Source organism: Lepus europaeus, chromosome 22 (assembly GCF_033115175.1).
Source record: "Lepus europaeus isolate LE1 chromosome 22, mLepTim1.pri, whole genome shotgun sequence".
Taxonomy (NCBI): Eukaryota; Metazoa; Chordata; class Mammalia; order Lagomorpha; family Leporidae; genus Lepus; species Lepus europaeus.
Window position 1 is genome coordinate 25,020,049 of NC_084848.1, and position 20,556 is coordinate 25,040,604.

General features: G+C 55.8%; 1 protein-coding gene across 2 annotated transcripts in view; it reads right to left on the bottom strand.

Annotated features, from left to right (window-relative positions):
- ESRRB (estrogen related receptor beta) overlaps window positions 1–20,556 on the bottom strand; it is a 165,061-nt gene that overhangs the window by 54,690 nt on the left and 89,815 nt on the right. The gene's annotated exons all lie outside the window — the stretch shown is intronic.

The following is a 20,556-nucleotide window of genomic DNA, read 5'->3' on the forward strand; positions in this document are numbered from 1 at the left end:
CCCAGGGTGAAGGCAGGGGACCTGCCCCTCTCCCAGCAGCGACCCAGAAAGCAGCTGAGCTCCCGGCAGGTGGGTTGAGGTGTGCGCGAGGGAAACCCAGCCGACCCCCCAGCCAAGGTGGGGATCTGAGGCAGGAGGCCTGGGCTGGGCTCTGTCTGCCCCTGTCCTGGCCACATGGCCTTCACTGTCTGGGGCCACAGAGAGGAGGCCGATGCCCATGCCGGGGGTGGGGGTGGGGGACAGGTAGGAGGAAAGCAGGAAGGATCTGGGAGAAGAGCCAGGGTGGCCAAGTCAGAAGTGCAGCCTTGTTAACTGGAAAATGCCTCGCGGGCTGGAGGGAGAGCATTAAGAGCATTGCCGCCCCGCCCCCTCCTTTTCTGAGCAGCGCGTGCAGGAAAGGACTGGGGAGGGGGCTGCCTTATGGCAGTCACAAAGCCCACCCCACGTCAGAATCCTTGGCCACACACCAATGGTGGACGAGGGGGTTCCACTGTCCCTGGTCCCACTAACAACCTCGTAGTCAGCATGCTTCCAAAGGGGCTGTCCCACCCATCCCCACTTGACCTTGACCGTGTCTTAGGGCTCCCACACTTAGCAAATTTACAAACTCCTGGAATGTAGTGCATAGAGACAGTGGCTCCTGGTCTCTTCTGCTGCAAACACAAAGTTCCCAAGGCCTCCGAGCCACTCTCTGAGCAGCCCCGAGTCCCCCTCTCATCGGCAGCAGTTGAGGGTCTCCTCCGGGCTGTGCATCTCTGACAGTGCCTGTCATCTTCCCTGGGCACTGCCACCCATCTCCCCTCCAACCACCAGTGGTGTGTCCCCAGGAAATGCCCTCAGCCTCGCCGGATGTCATCCAGGAGAGAATGGGACTGAACAGGCACAGGTGCACATGGGGGTTCCTCCCCAGAGAGACTCCTCCGGAACGCACAGAGGAGAGCTGGGCACCTGCGCGCGGAGTTTTAAGCCCCTACTACTCTCCTAATGGTTGCATTAAGCTCTGCTCTTCTCAGAAACATCCCAGGCCCAATGTGAAAAACCCTGTTGGGCGAGACGGCTCCCAGGTCCCTGGCCCTCTGTTCCCAGCCTTCCCCAGGCCCTGTGAAGCTGCAGAGATGTCAGGAGATACATTGGACATAAACAGTCATTAGAGCAACCACTATTTAGTGAGCACCTGTTACATGCCACCTGCTGCAGATCTGTCTGTGGCGGTACAAGAAGCATTTGCCTGGAGGGCAGCAGGTGGACCATCCCACCCCAGCCACTCCTGGGAGACGGGAGGCTCCAGCTTGCCCAGTTGACTTCCCCCAGCCCTAAGGCTCAGTCATGGAGGAGACCCAGGAGAGCCCACGGTGATGTCCCCAAGCCTTGCTTCCCTCTCCGACCCACTCCTTCTTGATTCAGAAGGGCACAAAACATGCAGTGAGGATGGAACCCCCACCTCCAGGCCCTGGCTCGACACCTGGGGGCCGCACAGGAAATGCACTTGATCCTGACCTAGGTCAGGAAGCTGGCTACTAATAGGGGCCCGAGTCCCAGCACAGGGGGATGCTGCTGATGTCATTCCTTCCGCTCCCTCATTTCTGTGGCCATGACTGTGACCTCCCCAGAGTGCCTTTTCCAGGGGCCGTCAACATACGCATTTGGGGCACCTAGTGCATGCCAGGTGCTGGCCACATGACAACAATGTGGCTGATACAGCCAGGACCTCAAGAAGTTCACGCTGTTTCGCAGAAATGACGGAGGAAACACGGGGCTGTGTGGACGGCATGCCGACAGGGCCACCCCTGCTGCGTCCTTTGTCTCGCTTCATCCGTCCATCCATCCATCCCTTCACTGGTCTTTGCAGATGGCAATGCAGACCCCGTGAGGCCACAGCTCCCTCTGCCTGCTGTTCTCACTCTCGGGAGCCCTATGGTTGCCTATCTGTCCCGGGGCTGGGCGACTTTGCCCATGGCCTGCGGGGGGGGTCTCCTTTTGTACCACCTTATTTTGTCCCCACAGCCTATATGCTGGACAGTGTTAGCCCCGAATTGCAGAAGAGAGAGCCTGGAGCTGAGTGATAGCAAAGGTAGGGTACCAATTTTCTGCCTGCACGTTCAAGTTCCTTGCTCCCCGACACCATCGGGCAGAGACCTTGTGGTAGCTTTGAGATCTGGAAGGAGGGAAGGCCTGCACTTCTGGGAATGGAGAAGCCTACTTCCGGGGAAGAAAGTCCTTGTCAAAGTCCCTGCAGGTGCCTAAAGGTCAACCGATGAGGATCAGACCCGCCTCAACCTTTAACCTACATGCCCTGAATCTATAAAAGGAGCCCTCCCAGTCTCTGACACGCGACCTTTAACCTACATGCCCTGAATCTATAAAAGGAGCTCTCCCAGTCTCTGACGCGCGACCTTTAACCTACATGCCCTGAATCTATAAAAGGAGCCCTCCCAGTCTCTGCTCTGTTGCTCTGTTGGGACTGGTGAACCTCGCCCGGGAGCAGAACCCCAATAAAAGCCTGTGAATGAATTGATTCGTCTGCCTGGGAAGATTTGTTACACGCCAGACACCTTACCCCTTGTCCTGACAACCCCCCGGAAAAGGCAGACAAAACCTGCCTGCTGCTAAGAGCTCCCACACCATTTTCACGGCCATTTCTTGACCCGTGATGTATTAGTGCAGAGGGAGGAGGCTCAGGGTGCTTCCGGGCCACCTGATCCAGGCACGGGGAAGAAAGTTCCCCTGGGAAGCCTGCCCGTGCCCTCCATCTTCCCTTGCCCTGCAGGAGATCGCGCACTCATTCATTCACAGCAAAATGTGAAGACAAGACAGGGGGAAGGAGGGCCAAGAGGAGGACCTGGAGTTGTGATGAGCGAGCCAGCCTGTGGGCAGCAGGTTCGCTGTGGCCAGTCACGTGAAACAAGGGGCAGGTGCCCACCACATTTAGTGGTGGCTGGGGACCTTTGCCAGAGCAGGGTGCTGGCACGGTGGGGACGGAAACCCCCACAGTACAGTGAGCTGGCTGTGAAGGGTGGGGGAGGGGTGCGGTGCTGGTGTGTCCTGCACTTGGAGGTTGTGGGTGTGGAGCAGGAATGTCTTTGTTGCTGCTGTCAAAGTCCTTGGCTCCTTTGATGAGGAGGATGTTGCAGGTTTAAGGAATGTAAGGTATTTAAGGATTCCAATGTCCATACCTGCCACCTGGTGGCTCCTGGTCCCACCTACTGACCCCTTTCTCTCCACCGAGGAGATAATGAATTGCAGGCTGAGCATCCCTTATCTGAGTTGCTTGGGACCAGAAGTGTTTGGGGTTTTTTTGGATTTTTGGAATATTTGCATTTACATAATGAGAGATCTGGAGGCTGGGACCCAGATCTAAACATAAAATTCATTTGTTTTGGATTCACCTTGCACACATAGCCTGAAGGTCGTTTTATTCTGTTACTTTATTGGGGGGATGAGGTTAAAACTTTATTCACTTCAAAACCTTTATCAGGGGCCCAGCTCAGTTCTGGGGAAGGGGTGGCCTTGGCCTCCAGCCTGGGGAGAGAGTATCTCAGTGTTCACTCCTAAGGGAAATATTTGGGCCACTCTGAAAGCAATTTTACACCGTATTTTTAAAAATAATTTTGTGCGTCAACGTTTCAAGGCAAAGAATTTTCCACTTGTGATGGCATAATTCTGGAGCATTTCGGACTTTGGATTTCCGGATTAGGGATGCTCAGGCTGTACAGTGTCACTGGTGATAAGCAGACTTGAATGGAAGGGCTGGCGCACAAAAGATCAATGGCAAGCACTTCTCAGCCGGCAGCGCCGCCCTCCCCGCCAGCCGTGGGTGGAGGGACCTGGTGGATTCCTGGGCCTGAGCCCCTCCCATTCTGCAGGTGGGGCCCAGCCAGGACTCTTAGACTCCTAGGAGCCTCAGGTTAGGGTACCACTGGGCTGGTGGGAATCTGAAAGGCACCTGTCCTGCAGGTGGAGAAGTTAGCTCGGGTGTAGGCGGGCAGGAAGGAAGTCTGCAGTCCACAAGGGACGTTTGTCATGGCAGATGTGGGAGGAGAGCGGAGCAGGAAGCAGGGGCACAGGGGTAGCCCACTCTGCAGGGCCAGCAGGGCCACGGGAGCCTCTGGGGGCTGCCCTGTGATTGTCAGGTGTTCGCTACCCGACAGATGTTGCTACCCCCCAGATGTTGCCGAATGTCTCCCCCCCCCGAGGCCTCCGCTGCCCCCAGTTGAGGACCACTGGCTTGGATGTGTGTATGGCGGGGGGAGAAGGGGTGGACAAGAAGCCCGGGAGCTGAGGGTTGGACACAGGAACTATGCAGTCCCCAGGGAGAACGGGGTGCAGTCAGAAAGGGCACGTTGGGGGATGATGGGGGCGAGCACAGAATTTCCGGAGGGGTCAGTGGGAGGGAGGAGCCAGAGCAGCAAGGATGGGAGGGGGTTTCAGTCCACGGGGTGGGTGGCTGAGATGATGTCCAAGGAGCGCGTGGCCTCGGGGTGGGGGTAGGGGTGGGTGCGCTGTCAGCCGTGCTCCCAGGAGGATGGTGTCAGGGCAAGTCTGTTGTCCGCGGCTGGCTGGGCCCCAGTTACCCAGTGGATCGATGACTATTGACGCTGTAGGGGGTGGGACGGAAGAGTGAGAGGAGCCCCCGGAGGCAGCCTTTTCCCTGTGACTGGCCTCAATTCCACCGCTGTCCGCTCACACATGGCCTCCCTCTTGCCCCACCCAGTCCTGGCCCCTGGCTTTACCAGTGTGTGGGGTGGGACCCTGGGCTCCCCAGCCACCTGGGAGGCTGTCGCTGCCCTGGCGGGACAGAGAAATGGGCTGGAGGTTCTCCTAACACGGTCACCAGTGGAATCTCGAATGTTCTGAACGAACACCTGCAGTGGTGAGTTATTTCACCCCGAACTGCTAGGGGAAGAGAATGTCAAAGGTATGGGCCAAAGCTAATCAGGGATTCTGTTCCCCCAGATTCTCAGGACCTGTGGCCCTCTGGGGGGTCTGCTGGTGACCAGGAAGCAGCAGAGAACCTTCTGGAAGGATAGAGGAGTGAACTGGGCTGACTGCATTCCTGGCTGGGGTAGCATGAACCCACCAAGCTCGAGAATCTGGTTCAGGCAGGACTGTTCCAGAGCCTTCTCTGGCCTCCTGGTGGACCATACTCTGAGACGAGGGGGACCAGGGGCAGGATCACTTACAGGTTAGCAGCATGCGCCAGCATCGGCTGTGCTGGTTTCGCCACATATTGCTGTTTTTTTTTTTTTTTTTAAACAGGAAGAGTGGATAGTGAGAGAGAGAGAGAGACAGAGAGAAAGGTCTTCCTTTACCATTGGTTCACCCTTCTATGGCCGCCGCGGCCTGCGCATCTCGCTGATCCAAAGCCAGGAGCCAGGTACTTCTCCTGGTCTCCCATGGGGTGCAGGGCCCAATGACTTGGGCCATCCTCCACTGCCCTCCTGGGCCATAGCAGAGAGCTGGCCTGGAAGAGGGGCAACCGGGACAGAATCCGGCACCCCGACTGGGACTAGAACCCGGTGTGCTGGCGCCGCAAGGCGGAGGATTAGCCTATTGAGCCAAGGCGCCGGCCACATATTGCTGTTGACTCTGAGTAACCAGGTCACCTGTCCACTCCACAGGAGGGAAACGGCTTCCGAGTACCTGAGACTCTTCATGCACATGTCAGCAAAGCACTTGCTGACCAGCGGCCGCCAGAGCTGGTCCCAAAGCAGACCCCGAGCCTCTCTGGCAAGGCCTTATTTATTATCATCAGTCCCTCAGTCACCTGGAAGTTAGGCAGCTAAACTGCCTTTCAAAATCATGTTAAGGGGGCTGGCACGGTGGTGCAGGGACATAAGTGGCCTCCAACACTGGCACTGGCATTCCCTATCAGAAAGCCAATCTGAGTCCTGGCTGCTCCGCTTCCCATCCAGCTTCCTGCTAACACACCTGGGAGAGCAGCAGAAGACGGCCCAAGTGCCTGGGCCCCTGCACCCACGTGGGAGACCAAGGATGGAGTCCCTGGCTCCTGGCTTTAGTCTGGCCCAGCCTTGGCTGTTGCAGGCATCTGGGAAGTGAACCAGGGAGGGAAATGGAAGATCTCTTTCCCTGTCACTTTGCCTTTCAACAAATATGAATCTTTTTTTTTTTTTTAAATAGTAGTAAAGAATGCAGAATGCCTTTAACGTGGTGCTAGGACCTGGGGGAGGGGCATGTTGTGGCCAGATCCGAATTACTGTTGAGGTCCCGCTTTCCTGTTGGGCAGGGATTCACAGGGACTCAGGGAGGAGCAGCCCCGGGATGAGCCATGTGATGAACCAGGGCTTAGGATGAATCTAACCCCCAGTGGTCTGAATTGCCTATATATTCTTAAACATTTATTTATTTTATTAATTTGAAAGGGAAAGGTAGAGATAAAGAGAGTGGGAGAAGGAGAGAGAGAGAGAGAGAGAGAGAGAGAGAGAGAGAGAACCCCATCTGCAGGTTCAACTGCCAAATGCCTGCAACACCGGGAGCCAGGAACTCGGTCTGGGTCTCCCACCTGGGAGGCAGGGCTCCAGCCGCTTGAATCATCACCTGTTGCCTCCCAGGGTGCACTTTAGCAGGAGGCTGGAATCAGGACTGGCACCAAGGCACTGGGACACGGGATGCTAGGCCAGACACCCGCCCTGCCTGTTTCAGTGGATCACAGTTGATCATCCCTGTGTGATTCTAATCTTGCACGTGCCTATCTCTCAACAACAGAATAGCATATTTCTGGACAGACACACTTCAGCACTGCTGGACTCCCGGAATCACAAGTTCTCAGAGATCCCACTGCCTACCCTGCTGGCCTTCAGACGAGGGAATCGAAGCCATGAGAAGTCAGTGACTTAGTTTACGTACTAACTGGAGAGCCAGACTGGCTGGGGAGGGAGATCTGGGGGCAGCTGTTCAGGGCGCAGAGACACGGTGGGTTGGGGGCCCTCCCAGGAGCCCCGCTGATGTGCAAAGCAGTACACCTGCCACTTCCACAGCCACGATGCTGCTCCCGCACCTGTCTGTGCCATGGTTTTATTGTATCTGACCCCCTTGGAAATTCTTTACTGATACTCTCTTTCTCTTTCTCCCCCTGGGGGCCAGCCCTCTGGGACACAGGGCTGCGAAATGACCCAACAGCACAGTGGCTTCAGCGAGGATTCCCGCCTCCCTCCACACGCGCTGGAGCTCAGGCGAGAATCTGTAATTAAACATCTTGTCGTTGGGAAGATTACTCAAAACCAGGCTGATCCCAGACAACTGATGGAAATCTCGTTCCACACAAATTACGGCATGGGAAATAATGATGGGTAATTAGCGCCTTTCATTCAGGGCCTTTTACCCATGATTTTCCAGGCTGCATCCATCACAGTGAGAAGAGAGAGGCTCTGTCACAGCAGGAGAGGTGACTGCACGCACGGTGGCTGCCCCGGGGACAGCTCGGAGTTCCAGAGCAGTGGCAGAGGCCAACGCTCCAGGCCACAGTGGATGGACGCTGCTGGCTCTTCAAAACATCAGCCCTCAGGGCCAGCACTGTGGCGTAGTGGGTAAAGCCGCCGCCTGCAGTGCCGGCATCCCATGTGGGTGCTGGTTTGAGTCCCTGCTGCTCCACTTGCGATGCAGCTCTCTGCTATGGCCTGAGAGGGTGATGGAGGATGGCCCACGTGGCTCTTACTTTAGCTGCTGGGCCAGCTCAGGGCTCTGACCACAAGTGGGTCTGTTTAGGGGAGGCATCAGATATTCAGAATATACTCCCGGATGATTCTCTGTGTCCCTGCTTTCAGTGGCTACTGGAGATCTGACACCTGGTAGTCCGCCTGCCTTCTTCCTGAATCTGTTTTTATTTTCCCTGTATCAGGCTGTGAGGTGGTCTAAACCCCTACCTGAAGCCGCTAGACAGACTCATCAGTTCCCAGCCAGCACTGACAAGGCACTGGAGGCACTGGGCTGTAGGGCACAGGGGCTGGAGCTATGCTGCCTGGGGTCCAATCCGTCCGTTCTCCCCTTATGAACTGGGTTATTTCAGCTGCAAGTACCTCAGTATCCTCATCTATAAAAAGAGGGAAGAGCTGTAGTGTTCGTCTCACTGGATGGCCTTGGGAATGAGTGAATTAATACAGGAAAGAGCCTACAACACTGCCTGGCATACAGGGGGCGCTCAGTAATTGCTCAAAGTTGTTTCTCGCATCTAATCTGGTAATGAAGAGTTGGCTTCCATTTATAGTCTCTAAAAGGGTCAATCTGACAACAAGCAAGACTGTCTTACTCCCCTTTCCCCCCACCGTCCACTCCTCCATGCACCTCTCCATCCATCCTCTTAACCACGCACTTGCACGCCTGCTATGTCCATTGAGAAAGTCCCCTTTCAGGCAAAGGGGCCTCCTCCTTCCTCCTTCTAGAACCGACTGCCCAGCATTCTGACTGCTCTCCAACCCCAATACACTCTCTTCTCCCCTCTCTCTGGCTCCCTGCCCCCAGCACCATGTCCACACACACACGCTCACGTGTGCGCACGTGTGCACACACACACACACACACGAGCTCCCACGAGAATTGCCACTTTCTTGCACACGTCCACCTCCCTGGCCCAACTGATTGAGCTGGAGGTGGGCACTGGGCCCACGCAAGGCCAAGGAGTCTCTCCCGTGAGCAGTGTGGCACTCAGGGCTGCCTCTCCAGGGACAGAAGCAGCAAGATGGAGAGCTTGCGGGCCGAGCCAGGGGACACTTCCCACCAGTGTGCACTGAGAGAGACGAAGATCGAAGCTGGCAGCAGAGAAGGCAGGGTCGGAGGCAGCGACCCAGGAGCCCCCGTCGCAGCAGGCACTCCCTCCATGCCCTGCGGCAGCTCCTCTCACGGGAGCGAGTGTGGCCTGATGCTCCGATGCTGCAGCTCAAAGGAGCTTCTGACCACCAAAGGAACAATTCACACAACCTCTCACTCACCCACTCACCCACTCACCCACTCACCCACTCACTCACTCACCCACTCACCTGTCTCTGAATATCTGCCGTCTGCTGGATACTCTCCCAGCCCTGGCTGTGTCGGGGTCACTAAAACACACTATGTTGTCACATTTTGCCATCTGTGGCAATGAGTGCGTGTAAATCCAATAGTGGTGTGTCTTACAATAGATGATGTGAAACAGTCAATGAAACTTGGTAAGTAAGCGGAGCTGAGATTGCTATGACTCTACCAAAAGCCATTTGGCTTTCTTGCCTGAAAGACTACATTTCCCAGTCACCTTTGCAGTTGGCTGTGGTCATGTGACTGGGTCTTGGCCAGTGGAATATGGACAGAGGGATATCAGCCACGCCCCTATTTGGCCCATTTAAAAAAAAAAAAAAAAACTCCCACAGTATTCCCATAGGCAGCTGTTGTTAGCTTTAGATCACTCAATTTGCTTTCTAAAAAAATGATCATCAGGCTGGCATTGTGGCATAGCAGGCTAAGCCACTGCCTGTGATGTCGGCATCCCATATGAGCACAGGTTCAAGTCCCAGCTGCATCACTTCCAATCCATCCTCCCACTAAAGCGCCTAGGACAGCAGTGGAAGATGGCCTGGGTACTTGGGTCTCTGCTACCCACGTGGGAGACCCAGATGGAGTTCGGCCCTGCCTTTGGCCTGGCCCAGCCCCAGATGTTGCAGCCAAATATTTGGGGAGTGAACCAGTGGGTGGAAGATCTCTCTCTCTCTCTCTCTCTCACTCTGTCCTTCAAATACATACAGTACATCTTTTAGTATTTTTTAAAGGTCTTTGAGAAGAGCCTCCAGGTACAGTTCACACAATGGCAGTCCCCTAGAGCCACAGAACAGGTGTCACCCCGGCCACACAGAGGACAGCTCTCAGGACGGCTGGAGGCAGTGTCCTGCTCCCCGGGGAGCCCTGTCCCTGCTAGGTCCATGTCCTCTGGGCCTGTGAGAATCAGCTGTCTTCTCTCTGCTCCCTTTGCCAGGAGCCTTCTGAGCAGGCGGCCCAGAGCGGTCATCACAGATGCTGTGCTCCTGCTGATACAGCCCCGTGCGGAGCCAGCACTGAGGGCTCGGCTCACCTTGCTGTCTCCCCTCCGGCTCTCAGTGGTCACACCTTTGAGTTCCCCTGTGTGCACTCTCGCTGGGCCTCGCTGCCACCTCCCCATGTGTATCCCTGTGATGGCCCAACGCTGCCATCCAGCCCCTGGCCACGTGGCTCTTCCTGCGCGGCGTGTGTGCCGCAGGCACGACACAGGGCACTTGGGACTCCCAGCATCCCCTTCTCCTCCCGACTCCAAGGTCCAGGCTTTGTGCTCACCGGCAGCCTGGGCAGACAGCAGAGAGCCGGCTTAACTCTGCTGGTCAGGTGGGGAGCTCACTGCGACTGGCTGGGGGTCCTGTTCCAACCAAGGTAACGGGGACGTGGTGCCCACACGCAGAGCACTCACTCTTGGCAAACTCCAAGCACAGCCTGCTGGAGCCAGACGTGGGCCTGCCTGCGCGGAGTCACTGATTCCTTGCGACAGCTCCTGGAGTTGGTATTACCATTTTCCCCAGTTTTCAGATGGGAAAACCAAGGCCCAGAGGGGTTGGATATCTTCACAGGGGTTATACAGCCAGGAGGTGCTGCAGACACAGCACTGCTCTGGCCCGGGCGGCCCCTGGCGCTCTGGGCGACGCAAGAGGTCACTCGCTCTGTTTTCAAAATTTAATTGATTAATTAGCAAGGCAGACAGGTATAGACACACACACACACACACACGTATATATACACACATCTTCCTTTTGCTCCCCAATTTGGGGTTCACTCCCCCAATGCCTGCAACATCCAGGAGCCAAGAACCCCCTTGGGTTTCCCACATGGTGCCCAAGTACAGGAGCCATCAGCAGCTGCCTCCCAGGGTGGGCGTCGGCAGGCAGCTGGGTGGGACACCCTTGTCCCATCTCAGGGTCCTTGCTCCACACACGGGAGGGCGGGGCTTTGCCTATGCTCTTTCCAGCTCTACTCGCAGGCACACAGTAGGTGCTCAATAAACTGGCAGGCATACAGTAGGTGCTCAATAAACCTGTGTTGCATAAACAATGAATGAGGAGGTCTGAGGGTTGGGTGGGACATGAGGGCCCCTTGTCATCTGATTCCAGAGTCGCACAGTCCCCAAGCCCAGCCTTCCTCAGGATGCGCCGGTGCCAGGACACAGTCACAGGACAGGACCAGGGGCTGGGAAAAGGAGCCAGCCAGCTCCTGGGGGCCAGAACCCCTGGAGACCCAAGGGTTAGCGGTCCCTGTGAAAGAACCTCAGATCCACCTGGCAATCAATTCCGACAGAATCCCGATAATGCTGGCTTAAAGACTTTAGAAGGATGTATGGATTTTTCGTACTTTTTGTAAAAGCACCCAGAATCACGGGAGAGGGTCAACAAGCAACTCAGGCTACAGCCTCAGGAACACACAAAAAGTTCATGGAAAACGGACGTAAATGGTAAGTTTATTTTGGCATCAAAATATTGAAATCCACGCATACAGATGGTCTTGGAAAAGTTCATGGAAGCTGTGTACTCCAAAAAAATTGTGCATGGATTTCAAATTCTTTTGCATAGGGCTCCTGTCCAGATTGCCAGGTTTGGATTCTGGCTTTGCAGGTGCTGGCCGTGCAGCCAGGGCTCACCCTGTCTGCCCTGGCTTTCCTCAGGGCAGGAGGGCAGCCTGGTGGGCAGGGTCTGTGACTCCCTGCTGACTCCAGCCGCGGTCCCTGTCACCCTCATGGGAGACCTGGATTGAGTTGCCAGCTCCCAGCTTCACACCCCGGCTGTTGTAGGCATTTGGGAAGTGAACCAGCAGCTGGGAGCGCTCTCTCTCTCTCTCTCTCTCTCTCCATTTCTTAAATAAATTCATGAAAGACACCTGCCCCCAGGGTTTTCCTCTGAGGACCACATGATGTAACATGGCAGTGCCTGCACACGGGAAGTGCTCCATGAACGTGGGCCCCTTTGATCTCCCAGCTGGCTTGGGTACAGGTCCTGCTGGCCGTAGCGCAGGCAATCCCCGACCAGTAGAACCTCAGTGGTCTCTTCTGAGAACTGGGCTTAAGGAGGAAATAGGGCACGTGGTGTGCGTGCCTACACTCTGGAAAGAGGAAGTAGAACAGGGGTCACCCTTGCTGCTGAGCCCTCTTCTAACCATATTGGGGGAGAGGCCGGCGTCCCCAGGGGGCATTCTGCCTATTAATCGGATAAATAAACAGCCTGCTGGCTCCATCAGGACGTTATGTTACACTTCATTTATGGCTCACTAACACAGCCTTCATCCCCCGAGACGATGCTGGCGCTGGGACCAGCCCTGCCCTGGCTGGAGAGCTGGAGGCTAGCCCTGCCTACACCAAGCAGGATTCTGGTTCTTGCTCCTCCGGGGAAGTAAGGGCTTGGTGGGGGAAGACAGCAGCTGCAGGGGCCGGGGTGGGGGGCAGTAGGAGGGGAGGGGACCTGAGGGGAGCACGGTGTGGAGGGAGGAGTCGGGGGGGGGCAGCCTTCCTGACTGCGTCCTGCCTGCCGCTGCCTGCAGGTGTGCCCCTGGGGACCGAGGGCCAGGCCCAGGGCCTGCGCAGCTTTGCTGAGTGGCCGGGGCTGCCGGGGACTGCGCCCGTGAAGCGGATCTGAGAACACCTGCCTCTCCCCAGCTCCCCAGCCATGGGGATGTGTTCCATGGGGCTCTGTAAGGACGCCAGAGAAGGTGCTGCGGTCTTCCCCAGCTACTCCTCACTCAGCGGGGAGCGACCCAGGCACCCGGGTTCGTGTTCCGGTCCCTTTGTGGGCTGGAGGCAGAGCCAGGATTGGAACACAGCCCCCCACACACACACACCCCGACCCGACCCGGGGTCCGGAGTGCTCTGCCTCGCCACTTCACAGCTTCTCCACATCGCGATTCCAAGTGAAATCAGAAAGGCGAAGACCACCCCCGGCAAGCAGGAAACCTGAGCAGCACTCCGCATAGAACCCCAGGAAAGCCTGAAAAACGGTCACCAACCAGAGCAGCCCAAAGAGACAGCCGAGTGCCGCTGGGACCCTGGGTCGGATTCTGGAAGAGAAAAAAGACGGCGGCAGAAAACCCATCAAAGGCTGACGAGCCGTGACCAGTTGTGTGACAGTGCAGGGAGTGAGCAGAGGGAAAACTGGATGAGGGAGTTACGGGAACTTTCTGCGCTCTCTTCCATAAAGCAAAAACTATTGCAATGAAAAGGTGCTTTTAAAAACATTTATTTTTATTTATTTGAAAGGCAGAGTTACAGAGAAAGGGAGAGATAAAGAGTGAGGTCTTCCATCCATTGGTTCACTCCCCAAATGGCTGCCATGGCCAGGGCTGGGCCAGGTGAAAGCCAGGAGCCAGGAGTTTCTTCCAGGTCTCCCAGGAGGGTGCACAGGCCCAGGCACTTGAGCCATCCTCTGCTTCTTTCCCAGGTGCATTAGCAGGGAGCTGGATCAGAAGCGGAGCAGCTGGGATTCAATTTGATGCCCATATGGGATGCCAGTGTTGCAGGTGGCAGCTTAGCCCGTTGTGTCACAACGCCAGCCCCGTAGAACAAAAGGTGTTTATAAAACTGGAAAGGCACAGTGGTTAAGACTGTGCTTGGGACCCCCATATCATATCCCATGGTTGAGTGCCTGGGTTCAAGTCCCGGCTCTGCTTCCAATTCCAGCTTCCTGCTGGTGCACACCCTGGGAGGCAGCAGGTGACGGCCCAAACAGCTGGGCCCCTGCACCCACGTGGGAGACCCAGATGGGAGTTCCAGGCTGCTGGTGTTGGCCTGGCCCAGCCCTGGCTGTTGCAGGCATTTTGGGGAGTGAACCAGTGGATGGGACATGTCTCTCTCTCTCTCTCTCTCTCTCTCTCTGATACACTCTGCCTTTCAAGTAAATAAATCTTTTAAGAAAACGATTGCTGAAATGAGCACTTTCAAAAATGGGAAAAGATGTACAAAGCCCACCCAACTCTGCTCCTGATGAGCAGGCCAGGGGATCATGTGGCCACGTGCTGCCCTGGCCGGGGAGGCATCTGCGTGCGGCTTGGGCCTCAGCTACGCCTCCCTCTCCCCTCGTCTCTGCTCCACAGCGCCTCCTGCCCTGGCCGGAAGTCACAGCACGGTCCTGCTGATCTAGAGCTGGCCAGAGGGTCAGACGTGGAACCTCACTGCAGACCCGGTGGACCAGAAGCAGAGAGTCACGCGTCTGAACCGTGCCCTGCAGTGTTCACTTCACACGTGTGTGTGCGCACTCAGGGACCGCTGGGAAGAACCTCAGCATGTCGGTAATAACGCCATGGCCACGGGGTTGAACCACAGCGTTGACGAAACAGTGAGAGTTACAAGACAATGAGAACAAATTTCCAACCTCACTTCCGCCCTCTCCTGCTGTTCCAGCCACACTGCCCCCCTGGCTCTTCCCATGCAGGCTGAGGGCATTACTGCCTCAGGGCCTTTGCACCAGCTGTCCCTCAGCCTAGAATAGCCAGATACCCACAGGACTCACGCCCCCACTTCCGCCAGGTCTCTGCTCCCCCTGAGACGCTGACCACTCTTTCGACGTCACAGACTCTACCTGGTTACCTGCTTTACCTTCTTCACGACCATTGTTCACCTGCGAATCATCTGCCCGCCCAGAGCAAGCGCCACGGAGGCAGGGCCTAGGACTCACTGTTCTGTCATTGCCAAGACACAGTAGGAACTCCACAAAGGCAGGAATCAGTGGATGAAACGGGGAGAGGGGGAGAGCTTTAAGTGGAATACAGACAAAGGTCCCTCTCATGATACAACGATGGAATGTCAATGAGGATGCACAGAAGATAATGTGCCAACATGGAAACAGAGCAACAGTCAGAGGAAATGAGCTGATTTTTTTTAACCTTTCTCAAATTGCCCAGAGTGTAAGATGTGTCAAGCTGTGGAAAGAGGACAAGCTTTGACAGCAGTTTGACAACAAACTTCTGTTCAAAATCTATGTCTCGGGGCCAGCATAGTGGCATAGCAGGTTCGTGCTCTGCCTGAGACGCTGGCTTCCCATATGGGCACTGGTTCACGTCCCGGCTGCTCCACTTCCTATCCAGCTCCCTAGGAGCTAGCCTGGGAAAGCAGCGGAAGATGGCCCAAGTGCTTGGGCCCCTGCCACTTCTGTGGGATTCCCAGATGAACTCCTGGCTCCTAGCTTTGGCCTGGCCCAACACTGGCCATTGTGGCCAGGGAGTGAACAAATGGATCGAAGGTCTCTCTCTCTGTCTCTCCTTCCCTCTCTCTCTGTAACCCTCTCAAACAAATGTTTTAAAAACAATCTATCTCCTCCACTGGCTGGCTATGTGACTCGGCGAGACGCTCAGCCTCTCTCGACTTCAGCTGCTCCAGATATGAACTTGATAGCACATCCCTTTACTCAGAGGGTTGCCACGAATGACAGGCACATGTTGGTGGCCTCACGTCCCCTCTCCCACAGTGGTCTGTTCAGGCCTTGGGGCTTATAGGGGTTTTCCAGGCTGCACTCAACTGTCACTCTCTCTACGCCTTTTCAGGATTAGGGGCTCCCCTCTGAAACTCTGAGTTGAAAAACAGACACACACAGAGGTTACACATGCTAGAGTTTGTGAGTGGCCCACTGCCCCCACTGGCTCCTAGAAGCGAGGGTCTTGTCTGGTGCGCATCTGGGTCCCCAAGTGGCTGGGATGTTGAGCCCATGACTGAGCCGCACACCGCAGCGGGGGCACTTAGCACTCCCAGAGAATCGCAGGGCAGAGGGCAGAGGCTCATTTTTCCAGACGAAGGTCTGGGTAGGCCCGGCGCTGGATCAGGTCACCAGCGCAGCCAAGCCCGGGTGCCTGGCTCCCAGCCTGCCAAGCCACCGCACTGCAGTCTGCAGCCTGGGCCCCGGACGGTGCTGAGCCCCGGGGCCTGCGCGGCCGGAGGTCCAGGCTGGGAGAGGAGAGGGTTACAGGGCAGCTGCTTCCAATCAGTGACCGTGCTGATCGATCCACTCAATTAAATCTCGAATGCTTCCAAGCAGGAATACACAAAACCGCAGCAGAAGGTAATGACTAGTCATCAAGGGAAATTGGATTATTTCTCTGCTGACGGGGAGGGCTGGGTGGGGAAGTGAGAATATTCACTACAGCACGGGAGGGGCCACGAGCTCAGCGACCGGGACCGCTGGGGGCTTGGGGGAGGGACTGCAGGTGCAGAATGGAGCCCCAGTGTCACCAGCATCAACGGCCACCAAACATGGAACTCACTCGGTGCAGGCGCGGCTCTCCGTGTTAACACGCTTTGACGGGGCCTCAACCCCAAGAGGTCAGAGAGAGTCCACATGACAGATGGGGAGACTCAGGGGCCTGGTTACTTGGGGTACAGGCAGGACTGACTCAGATCAAGGGGTCTGACATGCGGGTTTTGCTCTCCAGGGCCCGGGGTCTGCTTCCTGGGGAGGCAGGGGATCGGTGCCTGGGGACAGAACACGTTAACCTCATATAAAAAGTAGTTACTGCTCGTTTATTCATTTAATCTCATTTGCTGAGTCAAACCCAGCAAGAATTGTGCCCCTAAGCTCAGCAGCTCATGGAAGAGACAAATAAGGGGCCTGTGGCAATAAGGTCATTAGACAGCAAAGTGACAGAAATGCCAGGACACAGGCTCATGCAGCCACATTCCCGGGCCCTGGGGCACAGAGCAGGGGCTGTCCAACCTCTTTAGGTGAGAGGGGTCAGGGAAGGCTTCCTGGAGGAGGAGTCTGGGCATGGTGTTGGGCAGGCCAAGGGGGACAGGGTGGGGATGGAGTTCGAGGCAACAGGACCAGCATGAGCAAACCACAGAGGTAGGAGAGAGCAGTAGGCATCCAGGGAGCCAGAGGGTGCCGGGGAGCCTGAGACAGAGGTGTGTGGCAGCCGGCAGGGCTGGGAAAGCAGCAGGTGGAGGCCTGGCAGGGGCCGGTGAGGGGTATGCATGCTGGAAGTTGTGAGGTGCACACCACCGCGGAGCAGGTGCAGGGGTGCCCCGCCTGACACCACCAGCTTCCAGCTGCACCCAGCCCCCGCCAGCTGCCTGTGTGGCTGCTGCTTGCTTTGCTCAACAAGGAAACTGAAGCGGAAAAGAAGTGAAGGGGCTATCCCAGAACCCAGCCCACTGCCTCGCACCTTCCTTCCCTCTCATGGCTCTCTCTGCAATATACATGCATGAGCGAAACTGGCTATTTAAAGGACCCTGCCCGCTAATCCTTCCGTAAACGGAAAATCTTTAAGCAAAGCTAATAATCGCCCCCATAATCCAGCTGCTATGTAATTCCGGATTTTACAGTACAGCATGGAGGCTGTGGGATTCTGGTTTCTACAGAAGCTCCTTTGTGGGGAATGGAGGGGCTTTTCAGGCGGCACAATGGTGGGGAGCTGCCAGGGGCAGGCTGTGCGCACTATGGTAGGAGTAGGAGGCACTGGGAGAAGGGTGATGCAGGTGCCCAGGCCACCAGCCCTGCCAAGGAGCCAGAGCCACGAGGCTTCCAGTGGGAAAGATGGAGGGAGGGATGCATGCGGGATACCTGGTGGCCAGAACAGGTGGAAAAACAAGGGGCTCAGCCCTTGTGGCCCCCACAAGACAAAAACCACATCAGCTGGGTTGTTCCCCTGACTGCAAATATCAAGGAGCAAGAAAGAGAGGCAACTCCACTCCTACACGTGCAAACCGGAGGGATGGAGACCTTGAAGCTGGATCCCCTGTTCCCCCATCCAACCCCTGCACAGCCTGGGGCTGCCACGATTCCCAGGTTCACCGTCAGCCCCTGATTCATCGCGATGCCCCCCGCACACATCAGAGCGCCAAGTGAACAGCAGATGCTCAATAAATGTGCTAAGTGGGAATTAAATTTGGCCATGCAGGTGGCACAGCAGTTAAGACACAGTTTGGGATGCTGCCTCCCCTACTGGCCTGTCTGGGTTTGTGTCTCAGCTCCATTTCCCCTCCCACGTGCGCCCTAGGAGGCAGCAGGTGATGGCTCCAGTTCTTAGGCCCCTGCCACCCACATGGGAGACCTGGACGGAGTTCCTGGTTCCTCCCTTCAGCTCCAGCCATTAAGCATTTGGGAATGATCATTCTCTCTGTCTCTCTGGCTTTCAAATAAGCAAATAATTTGTAAAACTGGTTCACTTTACAGAAATTAGATTCAGAGCAGGGATAAAGGCTTGGAGTTGGCGAAGGGAGGGGAAGGGAAATGGGAAATCATTTATATCGAGCGGCTCTGTATGCCCAGTGACACTAATTCTGTGTAAAACAACATTGTTTTATTACATAAACTGGTTCTGCTTTAGAAGTCATTAGGTATTTAACAATAGCATAACAATATAAGAACAGGACTATTTTCTCTCTCCAGGCTACTTGCCCAGTGGATGAGACAGATAAAGGTTCGTTGGGAAAGTGAATAATGGGGGCCAGCGCTGTGGTGCAGTGGGTAAAGCCACCACCTGCAGTGCCAGCATCCCATACGGGCTGCTATACTTCTGATCCAGGTCTCCCTTGGGAGAGCAGTGGAAGATGGCCCTAGTCCTTGGGCCCCTGTAACCACGTGGAAAACCCGCAAAAAACTCCTGGCTCCTGGCTTCAGATCAGCACAGCTCCGGCTGTTGCAAACATTTGATGAGTGAACCAGAGGATGGAAATCTCTCTCTCTCTCTCTCTCTGCCTCTGCCTCTCTGTAACTCTGTCTGTCAAATAAATAAATACATCCTTAAAAAAAAAAAAAAAAGCAAATGATGGCTAACAGTGACAGAGTGCTCCCCTAGGGCTGGGTGTCAATCATATCCTTTGGAGCTCCCAAGTTGGTGAACTCAAACCTGCAGTGAAGCTGCCCCCCCTACCTGGCCCCCTGCTGCCTGCCACACACACCTGCCTCAGCAGAGCGGTGGGCAGAAGTCACGAGAAAGCAGGCAAGGACTCAGCTCACTTCAGCATCACTCTGGCAAAGGGGGGGGCAGTGGAAGGAGGCCAGGACATGTGTAAGCTTCTTGGCTGTGACTGGACAAAACAGTAGCCGGTGGATGGGTCCAGGGAAGAGTTGGAGAAGTGAGAAGCCAGGCCTTGCCATGTAGCCTGGGCAGCACGATTCTGTAGCCGGACTCCAGGGGTTGCTTGCTAATTTATTTTGGAAGGCACAGAGACAGAGAGATCTCCCACCTGCTGGTTCACGTCCCTAAATGTCCACAAAAGCCAGGGCTGGGCCAGGTCCAACCTCGGAGCCAGGAGCTCCATCTGAGTTTCCCACATGGGAGGCACAGACCTAACCACTGGAGCCAGCACCTGCTGCCCTCCAGGCTGTAGCTTAGCCAGAAGCTGGAAGGGGAAGCAGAGCTGGGGCTCAGACCCAGACCCCCCAGCACGGGATGCAGATATCCAAGTGGTCTCTTCACTTAGGCACCAGAGACCCCCAACTGCCACCAGGCCCCAGGCCACAAAGCCAGACCATCCCCAACCTGGATCCCGGCCCCAACACCAAGTGACTCAACCAACCCGAGCCTCCAGGTCTCCACTTGTAACATGGGGATGCCCCACCCACCATCCCACCCAGCTTCCCCTGCAGATGTTTTGGAAGGATTAAGTTGTGCAGGGATACACGTGGGGAGACAATGAGCCACAGCCAGCTTGGGAACAGCTATTACTTCTGGGGGCGCTGTCGGGGGAGAGCAAATCAAGAAACAGCTATCACCTACACACTCAGAGTTTGACTTTTTAAAACTGTTATACACGTGAACATAGCACTCTCATAAAGACTGAAGAATTCGGCCGGCACTGTGGCTTAGTGGGCTAGGCCTCCGCTTGCTGTGCCGCCATCCCATATGGGAGCTGGTTCAAGTCTCAGCTGCTCCTCTTCTGATCCAGCTCCCTGCTAATGGCCTGGAAAAGCAGCAGAGGATGGCTCAAGTGCTTGGGCCCCTGCACTTGTGTGGGAGACCTGCAAGAAGCTCCTGGCTTTGGATTGGCACATCAGCCATTTGGGGAGCGAACCACCCTCTCTCTGCCTTTCCCATTCTATAGCTCTGCTTTTCAAATAAACCAGTAAAACCTTTTTAAAAACAAAGACTGGGGGATGGTGCTGCGGCGTAGTGGGTAAAGCTGCCACCTGCAGTGCTGGCATCCCATATGAGTGCCAGTTCAAGTCCCAGTTGCTCCACTTCTGATCCAGCTCTCTGCTATGGCCTGGGAAAGCAGTAGAAGATGGCCCAAGTCCTTGGGCCCCTAAACCTGAGTGGGAGACCTGGAGGGATCTCTTGACTCCTGGCTTCGACTTGGCCCAGCTCCGGTGTTGCGGCCATCTGGGGAGTGAACCAGTGGATGGAAGATCTCTATCTCTCTCTTTGCCTCTGCCTCTCTGTAACTCTGCCTTTCAAATAAATAAATATATCTTAGAAAAAAAAAAAAGACTGAAGAATGAAAACAAGCATACGAACCAGGGCTCAATAAATGGCAGGAGGCCTTGGAGGGGGGCTCCATCCGTTCCCCTGGGGGGGATGCCCTTCCTTCTTCAACTCCTCAGCCTTCCTCCTCCCCTGGGCCCCCTCCTCCAAAGGAGCCCT